This window comes from Python bivittatus, unplaced genomic scaffold, assembly GCF_059951505.1.
Source record: "Python bivittatus isolate LINGU-HERP-01145 unplaced genomic scaffold, Pbiv_v1 ctg000330_np1212, whole genome shotgun sequence".
In the NCBI taxonomy this organism is placed as follows: domain Eukaryota; kingdom Metazoa; phylum Chordata; class Lepidosauria; order Squamata; family Pythonidae; genus Python; species Python bivittatus.
The window spans coordinates 4,982,827-5,010,294 of NW_028277058.1; the positions used below are offsets into that span (position 1 = coordinate 4,982,827).

The 27,468-nt window shown below is 36.1% G+C and overlaps 1 long non-coding RNA gene across 9 annotated transcripts in view; it reads right to left on the reverse strand.

The window, feature by feature from the left end:
• LOC112541514 (uncharacterized) overlaps positions 1 to 27,468 on the reverse strand; it is a 220,299-nt gene that overhangs the window by 12,698 nt on the left and 180,133 nt on the right. For 7 of the 9 annotated variants that reach the window (XR_015796359.1, XR_015796361.1, XR_015796360.1 and 4 more), the window contains one exon: positions 25,654 to 27,220. This is a non-coding gene — a long non-coding RNA (uncharacterized LOC112541514). Of the gene's footprint in view, positions 1 to 2,913; positions 3,991 to 19,162; positions 19,312 to 25,653; positions 27,221 to 27,468 lie in introns of those variants that run through there. The other 2 variants (XR_015796355.1, XR_015796357.1) reach the window with 2 other exon arrangements.

Below are 27,468 nucleotides of genomic sequence, written 5' to 3' on the forward strand. Positions count from 1 at the left end.
AGTACAAGAGGCTGGCCTGCCCCAAACTGAAGCCAAATCTGACAGCCAGGTCAAGTCTTATCTTGGAACCAACTGGCTTGTTGTCACTAATACTGTCCGACAACTTGAGAGCTACATGGTAGAAGAGCATCTTGGGCATATTTCCTTCAAGTATTTATTATCTCTAGGACTATATAAAACTAAAAAGATAACTAAACAGAGAATCTTGGATACAGAGTTACAGAGTGACCTAAGCTGAGCTTCAAAAATGTATTGACCCCCTCAGAGATTTCCAAAAACCTAAGTTGAACACCTTACTTGTATCCATCCTAAGTATCAATGAGCAATGTACAGAGCCTGATTTAATCCTCTTTTACAAGCCAGGTTTCACAAAACCTGTTTCCCAGAGGTTCTGCCCATGGGAATCAGGTGACATTCACTAAACTGAATGCATTCTACTATGTGGTCAATTTTATTCTGATTTTTGGCTTAGTTTAATTCAGCCTGTACTAAAAAATATATCAGGTCATTCAGATGAGTTTTACATTAAAGATTTTTTTTAGTGAAAGAGACTCTAAAGTCATACTTTCAATTCCCCCCCCCCTTTTTTTTCTTAGCAACAAGAACTCAGTGTATGATTGCAACTCCATAGCACTCACCTGAACATGACATTTGAAGTACGAGTCAGATTAGGTACACTAATATTATATTACTAGGTACTACTGCTATACTACTAGATTAGGTACACTGACTATTCTACTACTACTGCTGATAAGCTTTTTGTTAGTTCTCAGGATTTGATGGAAAACATAATGCAGAACACCTCTTAAGATTTTTTCTTCTTTTTTAATATTTTTGTTTGCTTGTTTCAGCACCCCCTTTCAATTTCAGCCACATTGCTTAGCATTTAAGGTCATTTATAGCTAAAAAAGCCTATCTGGATGATCCCACCTTTTTCTGCCAATTTTACTAATAACCAGCAGGAAAAGAATGAAGCCATGGCTTGAGATCTAAAATGCATTCCAAAGATCAATATTTTCTTCAGCTGAACATTATGCAATCTAAGTGCTCCAAAGGCCTCAATATGCACTCTGTAGTGGTCGTTTAGGCTGCCAGCTATTGCCTTCCTCCATCCATGTTTTCCTTCTCCCCAGATCCCCCCTTCTTTTTAAGACTCCACTTTCCTTTGCTAGCTCAGCACCCTTTTGCTCTCCTACAAGAAAACCATCCTGTGGAAAACTAAGCTAACTCCTACTCTCAAGTTGAACTTATCAGCTCATCATCACAAAGTCTTAGTTTGGGTTTCTGAACTGTCTTCGTACCTCTGTGAGATTCACAAGGAGGCTTGGCTGCTCATAGCCTGTCACTCTATTACTGCATATTTTTTTTAACAGTGTTTTGACTGTCATCTCCTCTAAAACCATAATAAGGTTTGATTAGCCATCTTGGCTTTGTTTTGTTTTTGTGTTTGTTTTCCCCAAGATCAGCCAATTTCAGCTAGGTTCTGCAGGTTTCAATAAATTAGTTTCCAGTAGATGGATTACTGAGATACAAAACCAATAATGATGACTGCAGTTTTTGATGTCATCAACTGTAAACTCAAATAAATATTAATTTTATATATCATTAAATATCTACTAAACATGGTTAACACTAAATGTGACATCATATTCTGAAATAAAACATAGTTGGAAATAGGTCCAATATTCTAACATCAAGGATATATTTTGATAGGATGAAGATAAATCCTAGAGATTTTGAGGAACAAATTGACTTCTATTGATGAGTAGCAGGTATACTGGATCGGGATGCCCTTCGAATGGTCACTCATGCCCTTGTTATCTCCGATAGACTATTGCAATACACTCTACATTTGGGGTCCAAAGGAGGACCCATATGACACCATTGCTCGTGAGCTGCATTGGGTACTGGTTTGCTTCTGGGTCCAATTTAAGGTGTTGGTTATCACCTTTAAAGCCCTACAGGGCATGGGGCCAGGTTACCTGAGGGACCGCCTCTCCCCCACGATTTCAACCCATCCCACCTGATCGCACAGAGAGGGCATGCTCCAGACCCCCTTGGCAAAAGAACTCCGACTAGTGGTGTCCAGAAGGTGGGCCTTCTCTGCTGTAGTCCCCACCTTTTGGAACATCTTGCCCCTGGAGGTGGGACAGGCCCCCTCACTCCTGGCCTTTTGGAGGGACTTGAAGACCTGGCTCTGCCATCTGGCCTGGGGTGGGAAGGGAGTCATCAGATATGGGGTTGGCTAGCCCCCTAGAGGCCTGGTGTGGCTTCCATCGGCCTTCTGGATTTTTCCTTTTCCTTTTATTCTTTGTAAATGTGTCCTCTTATAAATTTTAGCTGTATATTTATTTATTGTTTTAATATGTTGTAAGCTGCCCAGAGTCCCCCATTGGGTGGAGATGGGCGGGGACAAGTTAAATAAATAAACAAATAAATAAATAAATAAAATACTATTTCCTATGTTTCACTTGGAGAACTCGAATAAAACAGTAATATAAAAAGAGACTGTGATGATCTAAATAAAAGCCTGCCTTCATGGTAATTTCTGACTGCATATGAGATATGCTATGGAAATTCATTGAAAAAATAAGGGTGATCTGCCAAAATGGACTCTCACAGCAAAATTGAATGTAGTCTATTATCATCTATCATTTTTTGCTCCAAACTTCTGCATCCCCTTCCCATGGGGAAAATATGTCCAAAAAAAGGTAAATAATTGAGTAACAGAGAAAAAAGTCTGCTACTTACATTTATCTTTTAAAAAGTATACAATAAATAAAGTTATATACACAATTTTTTATATTAGGGGAAAGTATACTGTACACAACAGTAAGTGGAAATGATTAATGACAATGAATGCAACTTTCCAACAATTAAAAAATAATAATATTGAATGGGTCTGAATAAAATAAATGCCACTGATTTGGACAATTTAAAGGCTGATCTTCATATCATTAGTGATATTCTGATTCCTGCAATAAGATATGACTAACGCTGATCTTCATTTTGATTGTGTCTGCTGTGGAAGATACCACTCCATTCTAAAACACGTGTTATTAACAGAACTTAAACCAAGTTGATATTGGTGGTGGCAGAAATGAGAAAATGTTGCAGCTTGCAGAAGTCATAACTCTGGAATGGAATGTGATGCCCTACTAGCCTGTGGCTGCTTTCTTCCAGTGACACGAAACATAAGGAAATATTAGCCCCACCAGATGACTGCTTTTGCCAAGCTTTTGGACATATACATGCTCATGTTAGCTGGATTTCCTAGATTTCGTGCCCTTTGTCAAGCCCAATATAGGTTACTCATGCATAGACATCTCTGTATGTCCTTGGCATTTACGATTCCCAGGCAACTCAGTGACCCGAAGGAAAAGAAATGGAGAAATGGAAGAATAAGCTGAAATGAAATCCAAACAAGATGGAGGTAGTCTTGGCAAGAAGAAGCTTGACACTGGAACTGACATGAAACCTGTTCTGGATTTTTCAGGGGAAAATGAGAGTATGATTTGACTCCCATTTCTCACTGGATCTGTAAGTGGCATCTGTAGCAGATAGTTTGTCAGCACAATTACTGCTGGTATGTGAACAGCAACTCTTCCTGAGCACATCAGCTCTAACAGGGGTTATCCAGGCCTTCGTAAAACCCCATAACAACTACTGCAACGAGCTCCTACTCTCTTGGTAGATGGGAAGATGGCAAAAACATATTCGTTTCGCAAAGCCTTCAACCGTTAAATACTTTTAATGCATTTGATTTTAATGTTGGTTTGGATTTCAGTATTTCATTCATTGAAGGTTTCCAATCTTCCCTTTTGGAAAAGGTTGTACAGGAGGTGCCTGGACAGCAGTTGCAAAAGATCTTGGAGGAAAAGGATTATCTAGACCATTTCAGTCAGGTTTCAGACTAGGGTATAATACAGAAAAGTGCTGGTCGCATTTGTTGATGGCCTTTGGCGGAGCCTGTCAGCCCTTCAAGGTAGTCTAGACAGGAAAGCAAAATGATAAGTACTAATACTACCTTTATTGTAAGCATCCAATAACAGAATCTTGCAAGTGTGAAAGCACTTCTCCCCTCTCCTGCCTTTACTTTCCAGAGAACTAGGGAGGGTCCCTTCTGAGATGCTTTCTCCATCCCTATTACTGCTGTGGGCTGAGGTATCTCTTATCTGACTGTTGCCATGACTGTGGCTCTTTCTCCTGCCTCCCAAGGTTATTCTCACAGCCCAGTACGGCACAGGATGAAATTGGGACATCCATTTTTGTACTTCTTTATCTCTCAGCAGCTTTCAGTACTATCAACCATGGTATCCTTCTGAACCACCTATTGGTAGGGCATCTGTTGTATTGTTCTTTGTAGTGTTTGTTGTTCTAGTTGCTTTGGTCTGGGCTGCCTGTTTTTACAGGTTTTAATTGTTTTTTTTGGGGGGGGGAGGATTTTGTAAACCACTCAGAGTCTTCCAGAGTGGGCAGCCATATTAAATTGAATAACTTAAATTAATTTATTTTTATTGGAACTCTACCTACCATTCTATCTACAACAGTTTTAATACAATTTAAAATTTAAATTAAAAAGTAAGCATTTAAATGAACGAATGAATTAACAAAAGTATTGCAAAAGTTATGGGTTTTTACCTACTTCCAAAATACTGGGAGAGCAGGGGCCAAGCACATCTTTTAGGGAGCACACTGCATAGCCTATGAGCCATACAGCAGGTCCTTGCCAATGTAACAGATAGTTGAACCTCTGGCAGTAGGCTTATCTTTAGAAAGACGTCTCCTCCTGATCTGAGCAGCCAAGTAAGTTTATAGCAGAAGAGATGGTCCTTCAGATACTCTGGCCCCAAGTAGGTGGATCAGCTTAAGCCCCAGTTGCATCAATTTTATTATTATGATTTATACTCGGTAGCCACCTTGAGTGTTGTGATAAACAGAGAGGATAAATTCCATAACAAATACATAACAAATTTCAGGAAATGGCAGAATGTGCCAAAATCTCTGTTTTAAAAATGCAATGGTGGTGGGGAGGAAGTGTCTTTCAGACTTCTAGGCAGGAAAGTGATATTGTTGGCTGTGCCTTTGAATAACCTAATGTTGACATGGACGCCTGTACTCTCAAACTTTATGCAGGAGTAGCTACTAACGTTCAAGCTACTATACTCATCTGATTTATGCCTGATTGGGAATCTTGACTATGTGGAAGCCAATAATAACAGATAGATGCAAGTATCACTGTCCAAAGGACAAACACAGAAACCCACCATCATGTGGGACAGAATCTGAAATATAACCCCAGCCTAGCTTCTTAGAAATTTCAAGAAACCCTTTTGATGCAAACAAGCTAGGAGAGTATCTTGGAGACTGAAATAAGTAAACTTTGCAAAAGTATAAGAAAAACAATAGTAATCATGATAGATTAGATTCTGATATAATTACTGGAATTTTTATTGGTCCCCACATTCTTTCCTTACAAATAACTGGAATTATCATGATGATGATGATGATGATGATGATGATGATGATGATGATGATGATGATGTCAACCAACCAAAACCAAGCTCCAGTATCTTAAATGGCATTCTTGTAATGGATTTGTTTATTTGTGGCCCACTAAAGTAAGTATATTTTGTTATGCACAATAAAGAAGCATTTAGGGACATGCGTCAAAGGTACTGGAACAAGTTGTGAGAACAGCTTACAGAAGTTCACTTGAGTGCAGAAGCTGAAACAGTCCATTCGATACCATAAGCTTGGCATTAAAAGCTCAGTGCTCTTATTTCCCCAGTGACTCTGTTAAAAGCAGCCTACCATGGTGATCACGGGCACGTGATGACAACAAAGGACTTTCATTACTCCCAGAGGTAGCACAATATGAGTAAGCAGTTTCAAACGTCATCTAAGCCTGCATTCCAGTAAAATCCAGCAGTTTTGTTACAACCTCAAAATGACTCATGACTCAGCAAAACATATCTTTACCACTGACTAGCTAGCTCATCAACTTTTTATATGATGAATTATAATAATTACATAATTTAAAATACCAACCACAAACAAAAAACACTTTACCATGTGGGAATAACACATTCTGTGTTCACATTCCTAAGGTCCATGGCTTTTATCCTTGGGTCTTTGAAGATTGTGGCTTATTTTGTGTGTGTGTGCATTTTGATGCCCCCAATTGTATTTATTTGTTATATTTTACAATTGCCCAATAACCAATGCCCTTGGTAGCATGCATATTAAAAAACATAAAATACAAGATATTAATAAAACAAAGACAATAAAAGAAGTTATTTTTAAAAAAAGATAATATGGTTAGCTGCTCATATGAGCCAAAATAAAACTTTACAAGTGCAAAGTTCTAAAACCAGATCCTGAAATCTGGGAATGAACCAAAATCTGATTGGAATAGTGGTGTGATTTCATTCAAATTTATGACTTAAGGTTCAACGACAATAAGAATGGCAAATCTTTTAGAAAATATTAGTGCTGCAATTTTTGAGCCAGATAACTTCAAGAATCCTCTTGAGGGCTTAAGGGCAGTCCAAGTTATACCCCAAAGTGCTGATAGAGAAGTTATATTGAAACAGTACAGTTGCAATTTAAAATAATAAGTTAAAAAAACATTTTAAACAAAAACATTTTAAAAGCTATTTTAAAAAGTAAGCTCTGCCTTTTGACCACTTTTTTGGGGATGGCAGGTTTGTTGGCATTGTTCATTGGCAAGGTTAGCCTCTTGCAGGAATGTCATAATTCACTACTGTTTCTGTAACAATTCTTTTTAATAATAATTTAAAAGATGATCTGAGAAATATTTACAATGTCACTACTGCTATGAGAACCAGTTTGGTATAGTAGTTAAGGCATCAGGCTAGAAACCAGGAGACCATGAGTTCTAGTCCTGCCTTAGGTACAAAGCCAGCTTGGTGACCTTGGTCAAGTCCCTCTCCCTCAGCCCTAGGAAGAAGAAGGCAGTGGCAAACCACTTCTGAAATTTTGTCAAGAAAACTGCAGGGACTTGTCCAGGCAGTCGCCAGGAATCAAAAACGGACTTGAAGACAACAAACACACACACACCTACATATATAATATAATCTTTATATATGCCATAGTCTTATAGCAGTACACCATCTCAGCTCACTCACACAATGAAGAATATTCACTCTGTACACGAGAAGACAGTAAAAGTGGAAAACATGGGCGGGTGGCAGGAATGGAAATAATGAAAGCTGAAGAACTGCAGATAGAACACAGGGACTAACAAGCCTATACTACAGATTAAAAATATAAGGCAATGGAAGAAAAAATAGGAAGAGTAAGAATAAAATGATATGACAGGGGAAGAAAGTAAATACCTCAAGAAAAAGCAAAGCATTAAAACACACACACACACACACACACAGCAGAATAAATATGAGTCTCTGTTTCTCTCTCCCCTCTCTCCCCACCAAACAAACCTGCCTGAACAAGTTCTAGTAGAAGTACTCTGATGGGTTGGATTTGTGGAAGAACACACTGGCTGATGATTCATGTCAATGTCAGAGACCATCACACCATTTAATCACCCCTTCCAAGCTTTGTCCATATATGGAATGAAAGTTGCAACAATAAGTGCAATTCCACTCAACCAGAAACTCCACTGAATCTCCCAATCACATTTGATCCTCTCTGAATCATTTCAAAAGCACTTGATTGCATTCTACCCCTCAAACTGAACTGGAGATTGGATTCAAAGATTGGATTAAAAGGGATAATTAAATCAAAACTTGTTTTAATCTAATCACCCCCTGGAAGTTTCATATAGCCCTAGCATCAAGTATTCAGAAAGTCTTCTTATAGGTTATGTCATAAATATGGACAATTGCAAGACAAGTGTCAACTTTATTGAATTTTAGAGTACACAATAAAAAAATACATATTATTGATATTTTTTAAAAAATTGAGAAAGATAACAGCTTCATTGTTGATGTTTGATGGAAAAGAGAAATGTGGTACTCTTTTTATAAAGGATAAAGATAGATTCTTGACAAAGAAGCAGAATACTGTATTGGCTTCATACTCAGAAGTGCTGTTTCCTACATCTTTAATTAGACTTACTGATTTATCCCAACATTCGGTAAAGCTCCATGTTTATTGATGACTTTGTACAAATAAAAGAGAGGAGCACTTCTTTAATTTCTCTGGAATAAACCTTCAACAGTGTCATTTGTAGCAGAGGGAACAGAAAGATAAATATCCTTATGGTTTCCAGCTAGCATTAACCCAGAAACCTTTCCTCATGTTTACTGATGGGATGACTGAAGTTGTCATATTTGCATGGTGATGTTTGGCAATTGATAAAATGCCTCATTTACAGCAGTATCATATAATTCAGTGTAAATATAATCCACCATCAAAAGGCCACCTCAGTTCCTGGATTAATGCTAGTTAGAAACATGAGGAGTTTCTCTCTGCCCCATCTTATACCAAGCAAATTCAAGGCAGGTTTATTTTCAGTTTCTTTCACACACTTTCCAGTTCTTGGGACTGAGCGGCCATTTCTCCTCATTTATTCATTAATTCCCCAAAGGTCATCTCTATATTCCTCTACACATACTGAGGCAGAAATAGTAATGACCAGGGTTTTAAAAAATGTTTATACTCTGTTATATAAACTGGAGATATCTACAACTGAACAACAAATTATTAAACTGGAGGAGGGAATATTGAAATGGAAGAGATCTCTTAAAAATAAAAAGACAATCCAACCTGTGAAATTGGGAAAGCCCCTTATCCTGATGGCTTTCCAGTTGAATGAGATACAGTTTTTATAGACCTATTGGCACCTATACTAGAGGTATATAATTAATCATTTAATCTCACTACATTTCATCCTTCATTCTATGAGGTCTATCTCACAATAACATTAAAGCCTGAGGAAATCCCTACCTGATGTGCAAGTTATAGGCCAATGTAATTGGTTAACATGGGTGCCAAAATATTAACTGCAACATTAGCTAGGGGATTACATTTACAATTCATCTCAATCTAGATTTATAATAAACAGGCATATGAAAATATTCAGTTGGCAATTGATTTCTTGGACATAATGGCAAATAAATTAGAATTGGCTGTTTTAATGTTGTTAGCTGCTGAAAAGACCTTTGATAAGGTCCAGACTGAATTTTTGTCCATTGGGTTAATATTTGGTATCTTTATCTAGTGGCTAGAGCAATTATAAGTGGGTTTGTTTCTTGACCCGTTAAAATATATTGTCACCTATGAAGGATGCCTCTGTCACCTCTAATATTTAATTGGCTCTTGAACCTTTAGCTTCTTTCTGTAGAAAATCTCCAGATATTACGGATATGATGACACTTCATATTTAGTACAATCTGTTCTTACATACTGATGATATCATGTTATTTCATATAAATATTCACTATTACTACCAAACCCTATTGAAGTTATTGAAGCAATATGGATTATACTCTGATTATACCATCAATTGGAAAACATCCAATTTGCTTCCTTTAGGATTTAAAATATCCATAGACTATTGTGGGTTTTATGATTTACATAATTCTATAAAATACATGGGTTTATAAGTTTCTCAAAATATTTCACTGTATGTTGACTTGAAAGTATCTAAATATATAGATGTGATTTCAGTAGATATAAACTGGTGATAAAACTTCCATTGAGTCAGTAGAACAAGATCAATGTAATCAAAAGGAATATTACATCAAGACTAAAGTATATTTTAAGAGGGATTCCATTATTAATTTTTAATAAATATTTTATATAGATAAATAATTATTGAGAAAGGTTTTATGGCAATCCCAATTTATCAAGCAACCTATCAAGATTGGTCAATATGTATGTCACCTTGAACCCTTAGCAGATTCAGAGGTATCTGCAATCCTATGATCCTTAGGAGATATCCTGCTTGATGTGAAACCAATAACTTAATTTTACATCAGATTTTTTTTTAAAAAATGATTGTTATAATTAGTTCTATAGCTGAAATGTGGAGTGAAGAATTATAATATGTAGTCTTGGAAAATCGTGTCCAAGTCTTACAAAATGTAAACTATACTTTTTATGATTTAAGAAAGATGTTAATTCATAAAAAAATATTGTTGGACCTTCAAATAATGTTTTTAAAAGATTGGATATCAGATACGGTGGAATGGCAATACATTTGAGAATCAAATTGGCCCCAACCCTGCTGTCTTTCCATAAGGCCCTGAAAACATGGTTTTGCTATCAGGCATAGACAGCCAGGAGTGTGGTAGAACCTGTGCAGTGGCTGTATTGATTATTATTGATAGAAGTTAAAATATCTCAGTTATTGATTTTTTATGGTTTTTATGTGCTTTTATGTTGTTTTTATTGTTCTTAAATCATTGTTTTTGTATTGTTTTGATATTTTTATACTTTTTTTTAATTGTGAGACACCTAGAGTCATATATCTGAGATGGGCAGCTATATAAATTGAAATAATAAATAAATGCATTCTTTAACTCATGATTTGGTCCTGTCCAGCCCTAGCTCTGTTTTGGTTTCATGTTATAGCATATGTTAATACGATTTGGGGGGGGGGGGATGTAACAGTTAAAATGTAAACCTGATAGTAAATTATATTCCTAAAACAGTACATTTGTCATTTTATTGGCCTTACTGAGCCTGGGACTCAGCAAAGCAGTTGATCTTACATGAATGGAAAGTACAGTACTTATCTTCCTGATGCTAGACAATGGATTCAAGATATGTGCTATCTATTTCTGAAATGTCTTTATATTCCAAAAAGAAAAGATGGAGCAATACATTTCTGTATGGTCTAGAGGTAATGATAAATTTAAGGACTGAATTAAATCCATAGTGATACCAAAAGGTTGCTATGGATCTCTTTTTTAAAATTAGTTTTAAATGTTTATTTTCATCAGTATAGTGTATGTAGGATTTTTATACTGTATAATCCCAGTATTTGTTGTAAGATCTGACACACACACATACATGTATGCATACATATCCACATTCATAATACATTCATACAGTTTGGTCCTAAAGTGTCAGCACTGTGAAGCTCAGTGAAGCAAAGGAAAAGATATGTGAAGAGACTAAAAGGAATGGTTATGAGCAAACCCTGTTACATATATTAAAGTTTCATAGCTAGGCACGAGGACCAAGACGTTAAGCTAAAAACTCCATTGAAAGGAAATTTGGGGCAGAGGCTAAAGGAAGACAACATTGACATATACATGTTCTGAAAAAGATGCTTGTGATACTTTTGTGATGGATCACTTAATCAAATCAAATACTCTGCTGTTAAGCTAGTCAGCTACGGTACAGCCTTTGTGAATGCTCTGCTTTTTTGTTTTGCCTAAATATTTTGACTGCAGTGACACTTTCCTAACTGATTAAGCAAAGCATAGGTTTTGCTTTTGGCCTCTTCTTCTCCTCGCTCTGCAGTACAAATTGCAAGAAGAAGGCAAGGGAGGCCAGAATAAATGCAGCAAAGTTGTCAGGAATGTGGCGCACATGCAGCATAAGACAAGGTTGTTCAGAAATTGGGCCTTGAGGAATAAGCTGGTGATTGTCAAAAATTGGCATCTCTATCTATTGTCTCTGTTTCACAGAGATTAATAAAAGAATCACAGAGATGATTAAAAAAAGTCTCTTTTTATGGCAGCTATTTGGCAAGGAACAAAAATGCTGTTTTATGAAATAGCTGTTGATGTTAACAGACACACTTCTTTCTCATTAAATGAGTGCTACTCTTACTGCTAGCAATGCCTTTTTCTTTTATTGATAGACTGTAATTATATCCCACTCAAGCCAAGCCTCAGGTCAATGAAATGGGTAGCAATAGTTTAAGAAATCAATAGCAATAGAATAGGCTTTGAAGTAGCTTTTGAATCAGGAATGGTAGATTTCCCTTTAAACATGTTGGGAGGCTCTGAGGCTTTCAGGTAAGGCCTAAATTACTATTTTTTTTAAAAAAAATTATTGAAGAAATTTTTCAATAGAATTAAAAACAATACACATTTTGAATTAAGGAAGAATAAAGAAAAGTAATAAAAAGTTGAAAAAGAAATAGAAAAGAAAAAAAGGAAAGGAAAGGAAAGGAAAGGAAAGGAAAGGAAAGGAAAGGAAAGGAAAGGAAAGGAAAGGAAAGGAAAGGAAAGGAAAGGAAAGGAAAGGAAAGGAAAGGAAAGGAAAGAAGGAAAGGAAAGGAAACCAAAGGAAACCAAAGGAAACCAAAGGAAAAAGAAAAATTCTAAAGAAGTGGCTTCTGATCTTCTTGACAGTGGTTATAGATACATTTATATTTTATCCTCTCTGTCTAAGTAATACATAGGTAAGGCCTAAATTATTCAAAGACATACTTGGGTCATGTAGACCTCCATATCATATGCTTCAGACTTTCTATATGATTAGAAGGTATGAAAAAAAGTCTTTAGCTTTATCAAAGATTTCTAGAACCTACTGCCAGGAGAGCAATCCATATTGTGTTCTACAAACACTATTTCTTCTGGTGAAATCTACAGTAATATCTTCAGTGGGCAATGGGAATGCTGTTCCTATTTTCAGTTAGAATTCTACTTCGTTTAGTCCATATTAGAGTACTGCCTTTTGCTATGAAGTGAAACTTTTAAATAAAGATTATCATAAATTTTCAGCTACCTAAGTAACACAGAAATACATTAATCTGAGATACTATTTCAAAAAACAATGAGGGAGAGGTATTTTGGAGGGAAGTCAGGGGTGTGAAATAATGAAAGCATGTTGTGCATAAGCTGTCCCCTTTTGTAGGTACATTGTGATGTTGAACACAGGCATGAAAGGGGCAGAACTTGAATTGTAACAAGCCTCTCAAATGATTGAAAAATTGATGAAACAGAGAACTGGTAGACTTATTAACAAACAACGAAAAAGCAACACAGAAGAAAAATAGCTCAGGAAAATAAAAATAGTAATATAAGCACATCCTGCTAGCTGTCAAACCAAGGACATTCTGCATGTAAAGGAACTGTTATAACCATTATGCTAATAAGGAAGACCTACTGTCATACAACCTGCAATAGGTGGTATTCAGGAAAAACAGAATAAAATGCAGTGAGAGGGTAAGCCTGTCTCTGGAAAGAAAACAATCTTTGGTTCGTTGGTTCATAGGAAAGTAAAACACAGGAGACAAATCAGACAGCAGCAGTTGAATCAACAGAAGCTGGAAAACACTACTTTGAAAGTGGAAAAGGAAAATACACCTAGTGGTCACATTTGTAGTGGGTGATGAGTAAGTATAGACAACATAGCTGATTCCTGTCCTCCAAAAATGGTTGCTGACCTGTACTGGCAAGGGGGCAACCTGGCCATATGGATAACACCTCCATGAAAGTGCATAATGGTGACATTGGTGTGATTACATCATGTGCATGTCATCATTTTGTCATCATCATAGTTTGCGGCAACATTGAATAAGGCATTGAATTTTGCAGCATTCATTTGCTGTTGTTGGTGGTTTACCATATCTAAGCCAAAGAACACTCTAGATTGGATTTATCTACAGCTTTATACCCTATAGCCATTCATTATGAAAAGAAACAAGGAACCTTAAGAGCTGCAAAGATGCTGCTATTTGGGCTGCTATGGCAACAAGTCTTTGTATTAAAGCATAGAGTCATGTGGCTTGGTTTCCTAAGGCTAATTAATTTTACTAATTATTGTGTGATATCAGCCACTGTACGCTTTGGTGACCTAGTGAAGTCAGCAGTGGAGAATACCTTGTTTTTCTCCTACAGCTTTCCGATCCTACTGTGTGGTGATATTAAAATTGTTATTAGCAATGCATAAGGCATGTAAAAAGCAAATACTACTGAATAAGATGCAGAACACAGAGCCCAAAATATCTTAATTCACACATTTAAATCTTTATTGCTTTTTCTAATGGCTGTCATTACTAAATAGGTTATAAAAAGTTCAGTAGTGAAGCTTAAAAGTATGTAGCATTTAATTGGCCAGATGTATGAAAGGTTTCTGAAAAACCAGCAATAATATCCATGCAGATGCATACATAGATGGATGTCAAACTCTAACACAGAAAGATCAATCTATAATTCTGCCATCCCTCAATTAATATCGGAAGTAAAACTGAAAGTTAGAAATACTCTATTACGCTGCAGCATATGATAGTAAATATAAATATAGATATGGATATAGATTACATTACTTATATTGCAGAAATTATTTGATTTCCGCACCCACCTCCCTTTTGTAATTTGATGTGGGCTATAAAATCAAGAACAACCACTGGTATTTTTCTTGATTTTACAAGGCAATTAACAATTAATTATGTATCAAACATACATCTTGGTGGCAAAACTAACTAAAGTAAATAAATAAGATGTTTTCTATCATTTAAGGCAAAGACACAGGTGATGGGGGAAAGGGGATTTGAAAAAAAAATTGTTGTGACAAATTATCAGCCAAAGCACAGATGGCCTTTGCTATGGTGACTGCAGAGAATGAAAAATTAATGATATCTCAGTGGTCTGTTAGAAGAAATTGCTTACTCAACAGAGTAGAATTCGAGTATGTGTGTGCTTATAATGCTAAATACAATGAAATCCATAGAAGTAATATTTGACTATAAATACACAAAGGCCATTTCTACATGTGTAGAAAGAATGCAACTTGATTCTGCATTCAAGAGCAGAGCTGAATTACACAATTGCATTTCTAATTGCAACTAAAACTGCCAGACATTAAATTTACCTATTTGATCATCTAACCATGTTCAAATTGGTAAATTTGCCATGAGAATGTTACTTCTGAATCTGCACATCCACATCTTTAACTTCTTGTTCACTTCTTGTGGTGGCCAATATAGTGAAAAATGCAGTAGCTGCTATTGTTTACTTGTTCAATGACTCTCAGGGTGCTACGTGTTGGAGTTACACTACCTGGTCCTATTCTCAGTTACCTGAACAAAGAAAGCAATGCCTGAAGAGGGTTCTTAGTTTCTATGGAATAACTGAATAAGATTGGCATAAAGGCTTGAACACGTACCCTGTTCATACTTCAGAATTGAAATCACTTCCCTCCAGTTCTTTTTCTCCCAGATCAAATATTTGCACATTCAGAGTCACAGCTCTTCTAATAATGTAAGGATGACTAGTTATAAGGGCTACTTATCAATTTAAAAAAAAAATCTATATGTAGAATGTTCTCTGTGTGCTTTCAGAACTCCAGAAAAACACTGAGAAACAGAACTGGCATTTACAAAGAATTGAACAACCCAGTGATTGACTTATTCCCAACTCTGTACGTTCTGATTCATGTGACATGTAAATTAGTTTATACTGGGTAAGCACTATTAGAAACAAGGATGCTGGATTAGACGGATCTTTGGCCTTTCATCTCTTTTCATTTATATTGTGAGAATTAGTTTTTATGGGGAGCATACTTTTTGAAGAGTACTTCAGTTTCTTTTTGGAAAATACATAGCAATCTTATTTTGAAAAAAGCAACCACATAATAAATCTGGCTATGCCCTGGAAATACATTGCCACATTCATTAAGTCATTCTCATGCCATGCTAGGAAATATCTATGTTTGTTAAAAGATAAATTTAATTAATAGATAATGGCTCATTCTCACACCATGAGGATAAGTCATCATTTGTTTGTATAAAACAGTATTAATGGAAGCCATGTCTTTCAGATTTCTGAAATTAGCAAAGCTTCATGTCCTGATAAGACATTTTTCCATTACATTTTAAATGAAAACTCTTTAAGACAATGTTTTCCATAGTTTTTCCATTTATTTTTATAGCACCCTAAAAATGCCATGAGAGCCAGGTTGGTGTTGTGGTTAAGGCACCAGGCTAGAAACTAGGAGACCATGAGTTCTAGTCCTGCTTTAGGCACAAAGCCAGCTGGGGGACCTTGGGCCAGTCACTCTCTCTCAGCCCTGGGAAGGAGGCAATGGCAAACCATTTCTAAAATCTTGCCACGAAAAATGCAGGGACTTGTCCAGACAGTTTCTAGGAGTCAACACTGACTTGAAGGCAAAAAGAGAAGAGAAGAGAAGAGAAGAGAAGAGAAGAGAAGAGAAGAGAAGAGAAGAGAAGAGAAGAGAAGAGAAGAGAAGAGAAAGAGAAGCCCTATATTCCACTGATCCAGAATAGATTCACAATACTAATATGATATAAATATGTTATAGAATTGCTTGGGCTTGAATGAAGGCCACAATTACAGAGATATGTTGCTACAACCTGGTTCTTCTTGGCTATTAATGGTTCCTACACCACAAATGTGTGAAATTTCTGTTTAATACCACATTAAAATAAAAACCAAACTCTTCCCCCCAGTCAATTATTTAATATATTGGGATTATGTTGGTACAAGTGATAAGTCTGTTTTTAATTTGTTCTACCTAATTAATTCATTTGCACTGAGAACAAAGAACACTGGATATTTTTTTAAAGGTTTAAAACTAAAGAGCAACCCAAAATGATTATGCTAACTAGTGGTAAATTTAGCAGTCGTGCTGGTAAAGGTTTAAGAACCAACTCTGCCAGCTCCATTGCTGCTACAATGTTGTGCCACTAGCAGATGATCGGTGTGCTTGGCATTCGGGCTCAATTCTGTTCTCAGCTGGCTTGCAAAATTCCAAAAATTTAACAATGGGCTCTCACAAGCCAGGACAAGCTGTCTCCAGCACACAATTGATGCTATGGATGCAGTATAAAGAGTGTTTGCTGTTGGTAACAAAGAATAAAATGGGCCACCTTTCTTATTCCTTGTAGAGAAGCTGCTGAAAAATAATTCAGCTTCTGGCATTAATTAGATTTGGCATTTGCTTTTTACAGAAGTTGAGCACACCCAGAACAGCTTGTATGACAGTTGCCTTCCTAAAGAATTAAGGGCTGAAAGGATATTGATGTTGCTTTTAAGCCAATGCCTGAGGCCATTGCCCCACTCTGCCTAAAGGTAAAGCTAGTCATGATAAGTCCTCTATAGTATTTTCCACAAAATCATAATTTCAGTCTCTTCCCTAGAGAACTACAGAGCTTGTAATTCACATCTCCCACTAAGAGTTAAACAGAGATACTGTTATTCTGGGAAGTGGATATTGCCATTTGTTTTTTCCATTCAGAGATTTCAATCAATAAAAAAGTGTTAGTGACCTATACTGTAACTCAGTCTAAAATTCATCTAGGCAGTAATCCAATGCACATTTACTTGTGAAGAATTCTCATGAATCCAATGGAATTTACTTCTGAGTGAATGAATATGGAACTGTACTGCTAGGGTATTATAAGCAACTATCTTTCACTTTATCTCTTACCTGCAAGTTCCATTAAAGTTAATAGAATTTACTGAATTTGCATTAGTATGGTTTTATTCTTTAGGTTAAAGTTCTAAAAGCACTTACACTTTCTACGTTCTGATGGAATTAATGAGTAATCATTCTTGGACTGATTTGAAGCTGAAGTCATTCCTTTTTCAACTTTTTTTTTTTAGCTGGTATATTTTTGTTAGGAAACCATTTAATAACTACTATCACTCAGTAATTTCAGTTCAGGCTCCCATGCAGGGAAGGGCACAGGTTAGCTTTAAAATTCTTGAAGACAATCTACTTATAATAGGTGCTTAGGTGCCACCTGCTGTTCAGGTCAAACCTTTTCTAAGGTGGGACAGAAAGCCAATCAAAAGACATGTTAACCATTTATCATCAGAACATACGTCTTGCAGTTAAGATCATATTAGTGCTACTGCTGACAAATTATTTCCAACAGTTTCTAAGCATTGCTGGCTACCCATCGCTAGATCCCTACCATCTGTGTTTTTATCAGATTATAGATTAATTGTATTGCTTGAAAATCTTGGTAACGGAATATTTTTACTCATGGAGTAGCTTCCATTATCAGACTGAGAATTTCTTTCTTGTGTACCCATATAAAATATACTTTTGGTTCTGCAAGTTGTCAGAAGTGAAGGAAGCAAATTACCTCTCAAATCTCTATACAGGATAAAACTGAATGTCTCAACCCAGTTATAATTTCAGGCATCCTCAGTCTTTGATGCTGATGTACATTCCTGTTTATTTAAAAATGCATATGCACAGTTTCTTGTACAATGTAGGTTAGAGTGAATATTATTATTATTTATTAATTAAATGTATATGCTCCCCAGCTCCCAGCAATATCATCATGATCATCATATCATCATCATCATCATCATAAAAAAAGCTCTTTCACATTTGAGTCATAAAAGAACTTTTGGGCTACAATGCTTGGTCAAATTTGAACCTAATCAATTAAACTGCATCTTGGAAATCAATGTAAACTGAGATAGCGATAGAGAGAGAGATAGACTGTATATGAGAAATCTGATGATTTGTACTGTAAAAATGAATGTAATACCTAGGTGAACCTAAGCAGTACATTCATTTTTACAGTACAAATTCATTACATGCTTCAAATCACATTGGTTCTTCTGAGCATACAACAAATCTCAAGCTTAGCAACTTTTAAAAGTAAAATAAGAAAGGCAAAATAAAGCAGTCCTAATAAATTAAAGGATAGTACTGAAGTTAGAAAGTTGAAGCTGAAAGTCAGTATTAATTGGTTGTAATAAAGTAAAAATGGCTATTGGTTTGAGATCCACAGTTTTTCTTTTTATAGGATGTGGAACTATTTATGGATTCAGATTTTAACCTAAGAATTAAAGAATTTTTAAAGACTTTAGGTGTTCAAAATTCATTGAAAGTAATGAGAGGGTTTTTGGATGGGGAAAGAGATACAGGGAGCTGCAGGGAGGGGTCAAATCGTTAAGACGATAGGTGTGTCATGTGATTGATACCGCACCCTGGTTTTTCGTGTGTCCCACATAAGAAGGGAATGTGGCTCTCATCACATAGTTGCAGCCACCATCCTGACATTTTGACCTACCCCCTGAATATATATAACCATTTCTGAACAAAGACATAAAGTAGTTCACTGTCGATGTGCATAAAAAATGGAATAGACTGGCTGTCTATAGGAACGCTCACTGTGTTCCTTGGATCTCTGTCTCACATTATGAATGAAAGTATAAAAGCTGTTTTTCCACTGTAATCACCTTTATTTCCCCATGTTGTGGTACAGCAGAAATACTTCTAAACTTACTATAATATATTCAGATGCCGAGTTCTCTCTTTCAGCGAGATTTCATTCCATCATAGCGTGGTGCAGGTTCTCAAATCTTCAGAATGTACAGTGCAGAGTGGCTGTGATTGAAACAGAATTGGTGCAGAGGCAGAGACTCACATTCAGAACTGTTGAAAGACAAAATGGGAGGAATGAAATTTAACCTGAACATATCCTGTTCAAATCAATGGAAATTACTCCACAGTATTTGTCTAGTAAAATCATAGAAATATTCAACTGGAAATTGTTTGGTTTTATTGCAGGAAACATTCAAAACATTTCTCAAGTAATTCTTAGCTAGATCATCTCCCAAGGTATCTGTTCATGTGAGTGTGTCAAAAAAGTTAAGATGGCAGCTGCAATGCATCTAAAAATGGGGGCAGGGCTTTTATTGCATGGAAGTCATCTCGACTTTTTCACCCCTCCCTGTGGATGCCCCTGTTCTGAGTCTTCCCTGAAATGGAACATACAGGTAGTGCTCACTTACCAACTGCCTCATTCAGTGACCGTTCAAAGTTCCAACAGTGCTGAAAAAGTAGGTTTACGACTGGCCCTTGAATTTGTGGCCATTGCAGTCACCTGTGGCCCCGTGATCACCATTTGTGACCTTCACAGCCAGCTTCCAACAAGCCAAGTCAGTGGGGAAGCCAGCAGGAAGTTGCAATTCATGGTCACATGACATTGCACTTAATGATCAAGGGTGATATGTTTAACAACAGAGTTTTCAGTCCAAATTGTGGTCAGTAAGTGAGGATGATCAATATTTTAATACAGTTACTGCATTTAATATATGCATAGTTGGATAAAGGGCAGTAATGCTTACCTGGAATAATTTGTAGATGTCATTGTATCAAATGAATTTCAGTAATAAATATTAATGGCCATTATATGCCAAATTAAATATATTTGTATTCACTTATTTAAACAATCAAAGTTAACCTTGTTAGATTTATTTAGTAGGAAGCCATTAAATCAGCTGTGGATATTTTGCCACCCACAGGATTCCTTTAAACCTCTTTTTATTTATTTTATTTATCTAAGATTTATTAGTTGCCTTCTAGCTAACTGCTATCAGAGCAGTGTTTAACCACAGCAGCTCAAGTTGTGTATCTATCAATTAAAATATAATATAACTGGAAGTTAATAGAAATTAAAAACAGCAATCCATTAAAAGCCACAGAGAGTAAAACATGCATTATATCCTCTCCCCCCCCCCGCCCCGGAAACACACAAAATTAAAATCCCTGAGAAAGATATCTGACAGATGTCTCAAAATCTGTTCCTTCTATATAATAATATACATTTTCTTAGAATTTCTGATTTGCAGAATAGCACTTTTCTTCTGGATCAGGACTTCCCCTTTCTGTTGCTTCCTTGCTGTTCCCAAGCTCCTAAAATCCACCCTAGAGAGTTCTCCAAGTCTTTTCCTCTTGCTTCCTCTCTGATTAGAGATGCAGTGCTTTCCACAGGGATCAAAATACAGCACCTTAGCTAGAAATGTTGCTATTAATGCAGAGCTAAAACAAAAACAAACAAAAAATAGAAGAATACATTCATTGACTGATTCACTTATGATAAACAGCACTTGGTCCTGCATGTTCATAATAGGGTCAATCGTCTTTCAGAACGTAATGATGACTGTTTAGATTTTTCTGGGCTTGAAAAGTTAAAAAAAAAAAAAAGTTTGGTGCATTCTGCTAATCAGCCAAAAGAAAGCTGATTCACCATTACTAAGAATATCAGAATCTTATATTTAAGAGTAAAGGGCCAGGATAAGTAAAGACAGCTTAATGTGTCTTACTTGGGTTGGGCAAAAATCTGTTACAGTGTGTTGAACTTCACAGACATGAAAATGAATCATACTTTCCCCAGCAGCTCCAATTCACTCTCTCACGCTCTTTCTCTCCCTGGGTGGGAGAATTTCAGTTGTTGGGCTAATTCTCACCACTGGGCTGGTCAAAGAGAAAATGCAGGTGATCAAATGAGAAGATTAGGAGATATGGCCTTCTATGACTAACCCTGCTGTACCACCCAAGAGACAAAGTTGAGTCTTATGAATGAATACAACTACTGGGTTTTTTCTTTTTTCTTTTTGGTCTAGGCACTGCTGTGCCTCAGTACACTCACTAATAAATAAAAGTTAGAAATTCCTCTTCCAATTTCCAATATTATTTATTTATTTATTTGATTTCTATCCTGCCTTTTGTACAGGAACTCAAGATGGCTAACATAGTATTCCTCCTCCCATTTTTCCTCAAAGCAAAAACCTTGTAAGGTAGATTGGGCTGGAAGCAAATAACTGCCCCCAAATAATCTAGGGAGCTTCATACAATGGCCAAGGATGAACTAGAACATGGGTCTTCCCACCCCTAGTCCAATATCTCAAGCACTACAAGACTTTCAGTATACTTGCACAGGTAATTACCATATCATTACAGTAGCTTATGTTACGCTTTTCTTATAGAGATTCCTTATGATGTTGGTATTTTATCTCACCCATTTGATTGCATTCCTGTGTTGCATATTTTTAAATTTTGCTAGTTACCGGTTGCATGGCACCCCTAATACTAAGCATTAAAGACATCTTATTGAATTCAGTGTGATTCTTGCTTGCCTGATCTGATCAGGGCTTGAGAAAAGGCATCAGTGTTAAGCATGGGCCAAGGCTTAGATTATGGTGGTGCCCCACCATATTGCAGATTTTGCCCTCTCACATGCCCACAGATTAGACTTAGGCTTCACAAATACATCTCTCCCTGTAAAAGTATTCTTCCATTCTTAAGGCCATTCAGGGTATTCCCTATTACTCCCACAGAGCAGAATTAGCTAGGACAGACTGTTACTGTCAGATGCAATGTGAAATTCTAAAATCTTTCCTGTCAGAAATAACTGTGTTTTACTTATTCAGGAAACAGCCCAATTTATTTCAGACTGATTTGGATCCTTCCCTATATTCGACTCAACAAAAATTGAAATCTCAGTTTAGAAATGTGAATCCACCGCTGAGTTTAGTGAAAATCAATAAGCAGTTGCTACTATTTTGGTTTGTTATAATCAGGTAAAATCTGCAACAACATTACTTATTAAGGGATGAAAAATGTCAATTTGGAGAAACAGGCTTTCCATTTGGGGAACCTCTGGACTGAAGGCCTAATAAATCCTGGGAGGCCTCCTTCTCTGGCCCATAATAGCTTCCCCCCCTCTAAATTGCTGTATTTTAGGATGTGAGGGTACACAATGATCATTCCTTGTCCCTTGCACAGCATCCCTTTCTCTGGCTGGAGAGATATCAGGACAACCTTTATATACAGTATCACTATTGTAATCTTCTATTGTATATCAGATTTCAATTTTATCAAATACTTAAACATAATTCCTTGTCAGTATCAAATACAGTTTTCAGAGAATATAGATTTTCTCATGAACAGAGAATAGCTGATAACAAAAATATAAAAAAAGAATTTCTAGGATTAAATCTATTTCAGCTCTGGCAGAGAAATACTGTTTTCCAGGATATGTTGAGGAAAACTATGATGAATGTTAATTATTAGTATATTTCCAGCATACCCTTCTTTGAACCCATATTCTAATCCCTACAGGTGCTTATGATTCTTCCTAAAAAAAACCCCAAACGAAACAAAACTTTGCTTTTGATGCAAAATATCCAAATAATGCAGTGGAAATGTATCAAAGGTACAGGATATTTGATACTTCAGATATTATTTTTAGGAAAAAAATTGGATTGTATCTATTAATAGTCACCAGAAAAAACAAAACAAACAAAAAATGAATAAACAATACAGATGTCTTTCAGCCTTGCTTGAAGGGATCATTCTTTCCCTACAGAAAAGCCCTTTTTGCACAAGACACCATTTTATAAGCCTATTGTCATGTGTGTGTTTTATATCTACAAAATAATGTTGTTTTTAATTCCTTTTGCCAGGAATTGAGAAACCAGCTTCCTTTGGCAGACTGTCAAGCAATCTCTGATCCCTAACTGAAGCTTAATTGGTCCCTAGCAGAAATTATTGCAAAGAGTGGGCACAGCATTGAAGTGCAGGGTCTCATGTATTCATATTAAATACCTCTGCAAAAATATGAAATTTGTTCTCTGGCCTTTCATTTTAGGTGACCAGAATAAACTCAAAACTTCCTTCCTTCCTTCCTTCCTTCCTTCCTTCCTTCCTTCCTTCCTTCCTTCCTTCCTTCCTTCCTTCCTTCCTTCCTTCCTTCCTTCCTTCTTTTTCTGTTAAACATTTGTGTCTGTCCCAGTTTTTCTATGGAACTGCATGAAATGTATACTTGTGATATTTTTTCTATGCAATCTGCCCTAATGTATACTTTTTATCTGTGCAACATCCCCTATATAGACTTCATTGAAACGCAGCTTTGCTCTAAGACACTTTTAGCCGATTTGCCCAAATATACCCTGATTTTTATGCAAATGTTCCAAATGCATGCTTATTTAGGAACCTTTCCAGCTAAAAATAATAGATGACTCAGAATTTTATTTGCTGCTGTTAAGTCACATAATCATGTTGCAATATAGCTTGGAAGTAATAAAGCACATGAGTGGCATCACTGAAGAAGGCTAACGTCTAGAAGATGAAGGCAGTATACATACTGTGCATCCTCTAATTTTTCTCACAACCACCTTGTGGGGTAGGTTGGCCTGAGAGATAAAGAAATCCCATGAGGAGTTGGCTTTCAGGACTGAGGGTGCCCTTAAAAGTGTGTTTCCCTAATCAATACTATATCTATCTATATCTATCAATAATATCTGTATTATAAATTGTAATTTTAAATTGTGTTAGCAGGCTTCTGAGCAAATTGCCACATGTTGCTTTTCTGGTGGCAATACCCAATTAGGGATTCCTTTTAGTCAAAAGATTTTGGAGAAATCAATACAATCTTCCACTAATCTTTGACAATCTTGTCATTGGCTTTCCGAAGGCACATACATTGACATAAGAAATTGGCTATATTACTGTTGTTAGCTGCTAAATTTGATCTCACAAAACTAAGGGGGCCTAAATGTCTACAAAAATTGGAAATTAGCAGATGTATAAAATACGGGAGTCAGAAACCCAATAGTTCTATATGTATGCATGTATGTATGTATGCATGTATGTATGTGTATGTGTGTGTGTGTGTGTGTGTGTGTATTCCCTTCCTCTTTTCCTTTTTTTCCCCCTTTTTTTCTTTTCTTTTTTACTTTTTTTGGTATTTTAATTCTTGTTAAATTTGCTCTGTTTGTCTATTTTTTCCTTTTATTAACATGTAAAAAATATAGATATGGATATGGATGTATACTAAGTAACAATACAATGGAGACTTTAATATTAAGTAATCAGTATAAGATCAAAACTTCCATTATACAACAAATACTTTGATGTGAATCATAGTAGTTCTTTTTTCAAAGTTGTATTCAACTTTGGATGAAAAAAAAAAAATAATTTTATGTTTGTAATATTGACATACTAAATTGTAATTAATATTGATGGAATCTTTTTTTCTCTTCTCTATTCTTAATACTCTAAGCTGTCTAAATAATAGAATGTTAATAATTTTTAATCATATTATATAAACATTACTATTGAATTGAAACAATACAATGTATCCAGGTTTACAACAATGTAATAAAAGGGGGGGGGAGAAATTGTTTGTATTCCTGTTGTTAGTTACAAATTTTGATCTCACAAAACATTATATAACCAACCAAACCAAAAGCAGTGTTGTATTTCTTCAGGAAAATAGTATTTAAAAGTGAGGAATTGCTCTGGCTGAAAAATTAAAACACGAGGAATTTACAATCTGCTTGCTTGCTAGTTTGGTTATTTATTTATTTAAATTTATGGTCAAACACCAAAGTGAACATATCAGGAAATAAACTGAATATAAATATCAAGAAAATTGCACAGCTCTATACATACAAGCACTGAAACTCCCCAAATTGCTATGCAATTAAGTACTTAACAGAGAGAATAATTGCAATAAATTTGGGGACTCTTCCAGAAGTATCTAGATCTCTTTTAGCTAAGAGAGGAGAGTATTCTCATGTGAACCAGCAGGAAAATGGGTTAGGAGAAGGATTATTAAGTCAACTCAGCACACTATTTATTTAGCAATTTTATATAGCCGCCCATCTCACAAGTGTGACTCTGGGCAGCACACAACAAAGACAGTTAAAAACAAATATAAGCAACTATTACAGCTAATGAAACACAAATAAAACCAAGACTTCAGGAGAATAAAAAACATCCTATACACAATGCAACCATCTCACAAGCTCCCTGTTCCCAGGGGATCCCCAAGGTTGATGGAAAAACCATGTTTTAAGGCAGTGTTGTCCAAACTTGGTCACCTTAAGATGAGTGGACTTCAACTCCCAGAATTCCCCAGCCAGCCATGCTGGCTGGGGAATTCTGGGAGTTGAAGTCCACTCATCTTAAGGTGACCAAGTTTGGACAACACTGTTTTAAGGGCTTTCCAGAGGGCTGGTAGGAATGGGGCTAACCTTACCTTGGGGGAATGATGTTCCAGAGGGTGGGGGCCACGGCAGAAAAGGCTTGTCTCCTAGGTCCCATCAGACAGAATACTTTAGCAGACAAAAAACCAAACAAAACTATATATTCTATAGATGGAGGAATACAAGAGTGCACAGTTTCTGAGGTATCGTTATTTAACTGTAGATACCATTTCTTAGCTATAGTGACGTAATTTTCCTCACAGATTAATTTAATTTGAACAACTATTGTTCTAGAAAGAAATATTACAAATGGATGTTTAAAAAAATGGCAATTTCTCCTTTAGAAAAACAACTCATTATTCCCCAGGGCCCTTTTCCTGCATGTTCTGGATTAGGCCACTGTTGTGTTTCAAGTAACAATGAAACAAATCCTTCATTATCATCTAATTTGTTCATCAATGTTGCTAAGTAAACAGTACAGAGCACTTGTTGCTCTGAATTTCTTTGAGAGAAGAATTGATTTTGAAAAGAATGCCATGAATTTTCCATACACCTTTTTCCTTATGACCGATTAACACTTGAGGATCATTTTTTTTTCCTCTTCATGTAGGTCTTGTGAATGAATAAAGTGAAGGAGGATGCAGAATCCACAGCGTATGGATACAAAACTAGCTTTCCCAAACTTGGCATCAAGAACTTTTTTTTTATTTTGATCATTGTGATTTGAGCTATAAATTCATCTTTATTTAATAAAAGGTGAGTAAGTGGCTGAATCAGAATGTAACGCATTCCTTAACAGACAAAGCAGCCATCAGACTTTGGAGAACATCTTAAATTTGAACTCTCTTTGGGACTATACTGCAATGCCACCAGATTTACTGCTGAGTGTGGAATGCCTACTTGCTTCCATTTGTAAATAAACCAAATCTTATAAAAATGCAGCACTGCTTTTCATCTTTTCACAGCCCAAGGTCTGAGTGCTTACTAATTGCCAATGAGAAAAAAAAAAAAAAGAGTTTAATGTTGTCCAGCTGGCAATTTTCCAACATTTGAAAAGAAAATGATCAAAACAACGTTCTTGTATTTCCTATCTTCACTTTTTTCCCCCTATTATGCATATCTAAATGATGTTTGCTGATCTTCTTAGGAATGGTTTACTATGCTTCATTTAGCTCTTTTGTACTGCTCAGTGGTAAATGTTCAGTACTAAGATAACAGCATTCATTTATTCATTGACATAATTAGGAGCTAGTGAACATTCAAGCTGGACATAAATAATCACCATCTTTAGATCAGAAAGTAATTCCCTCAAGTGAGATGATCTTCATTTTTATTTTGTTTGGCTGAGACTTTCATAGTAAAGCTCCTCACCGCCAAAAGCTCTATATGGTGTTATTCATTATTTGCAGTCACCTAAATATATTAATTTCGCAGTCCATCTTATAAAATAGCCTTTCTCTTTAAATATGCGACCAAGTGTCTGTATACCAAGCTACTAACGTCAGCATATATGTAGGGCTTCCAGATAGGAGAAGGGTGTAACAATCAGTGTGTTCTCGGTTGATAACCTGAGACCAAAAGAGAATAATACAAAGTAAATATCATTAAACCAACGTCAGCAATCAGTATAGGATACAGAAAGGCATAAGCAGGAAGTGTGTAGTAAAATATTCCAACACTTTACATGTGTTTAAACATTCTCTGGCATTATGCCAGTGTTTCTGAACCTTGATAACTTTAAGATGTGTGGACTTCAATTCCCAGAATTCCCCAGCCAGCATGCAGGCTGGAGAATTCCGGGAGTTGAAGTCCATAT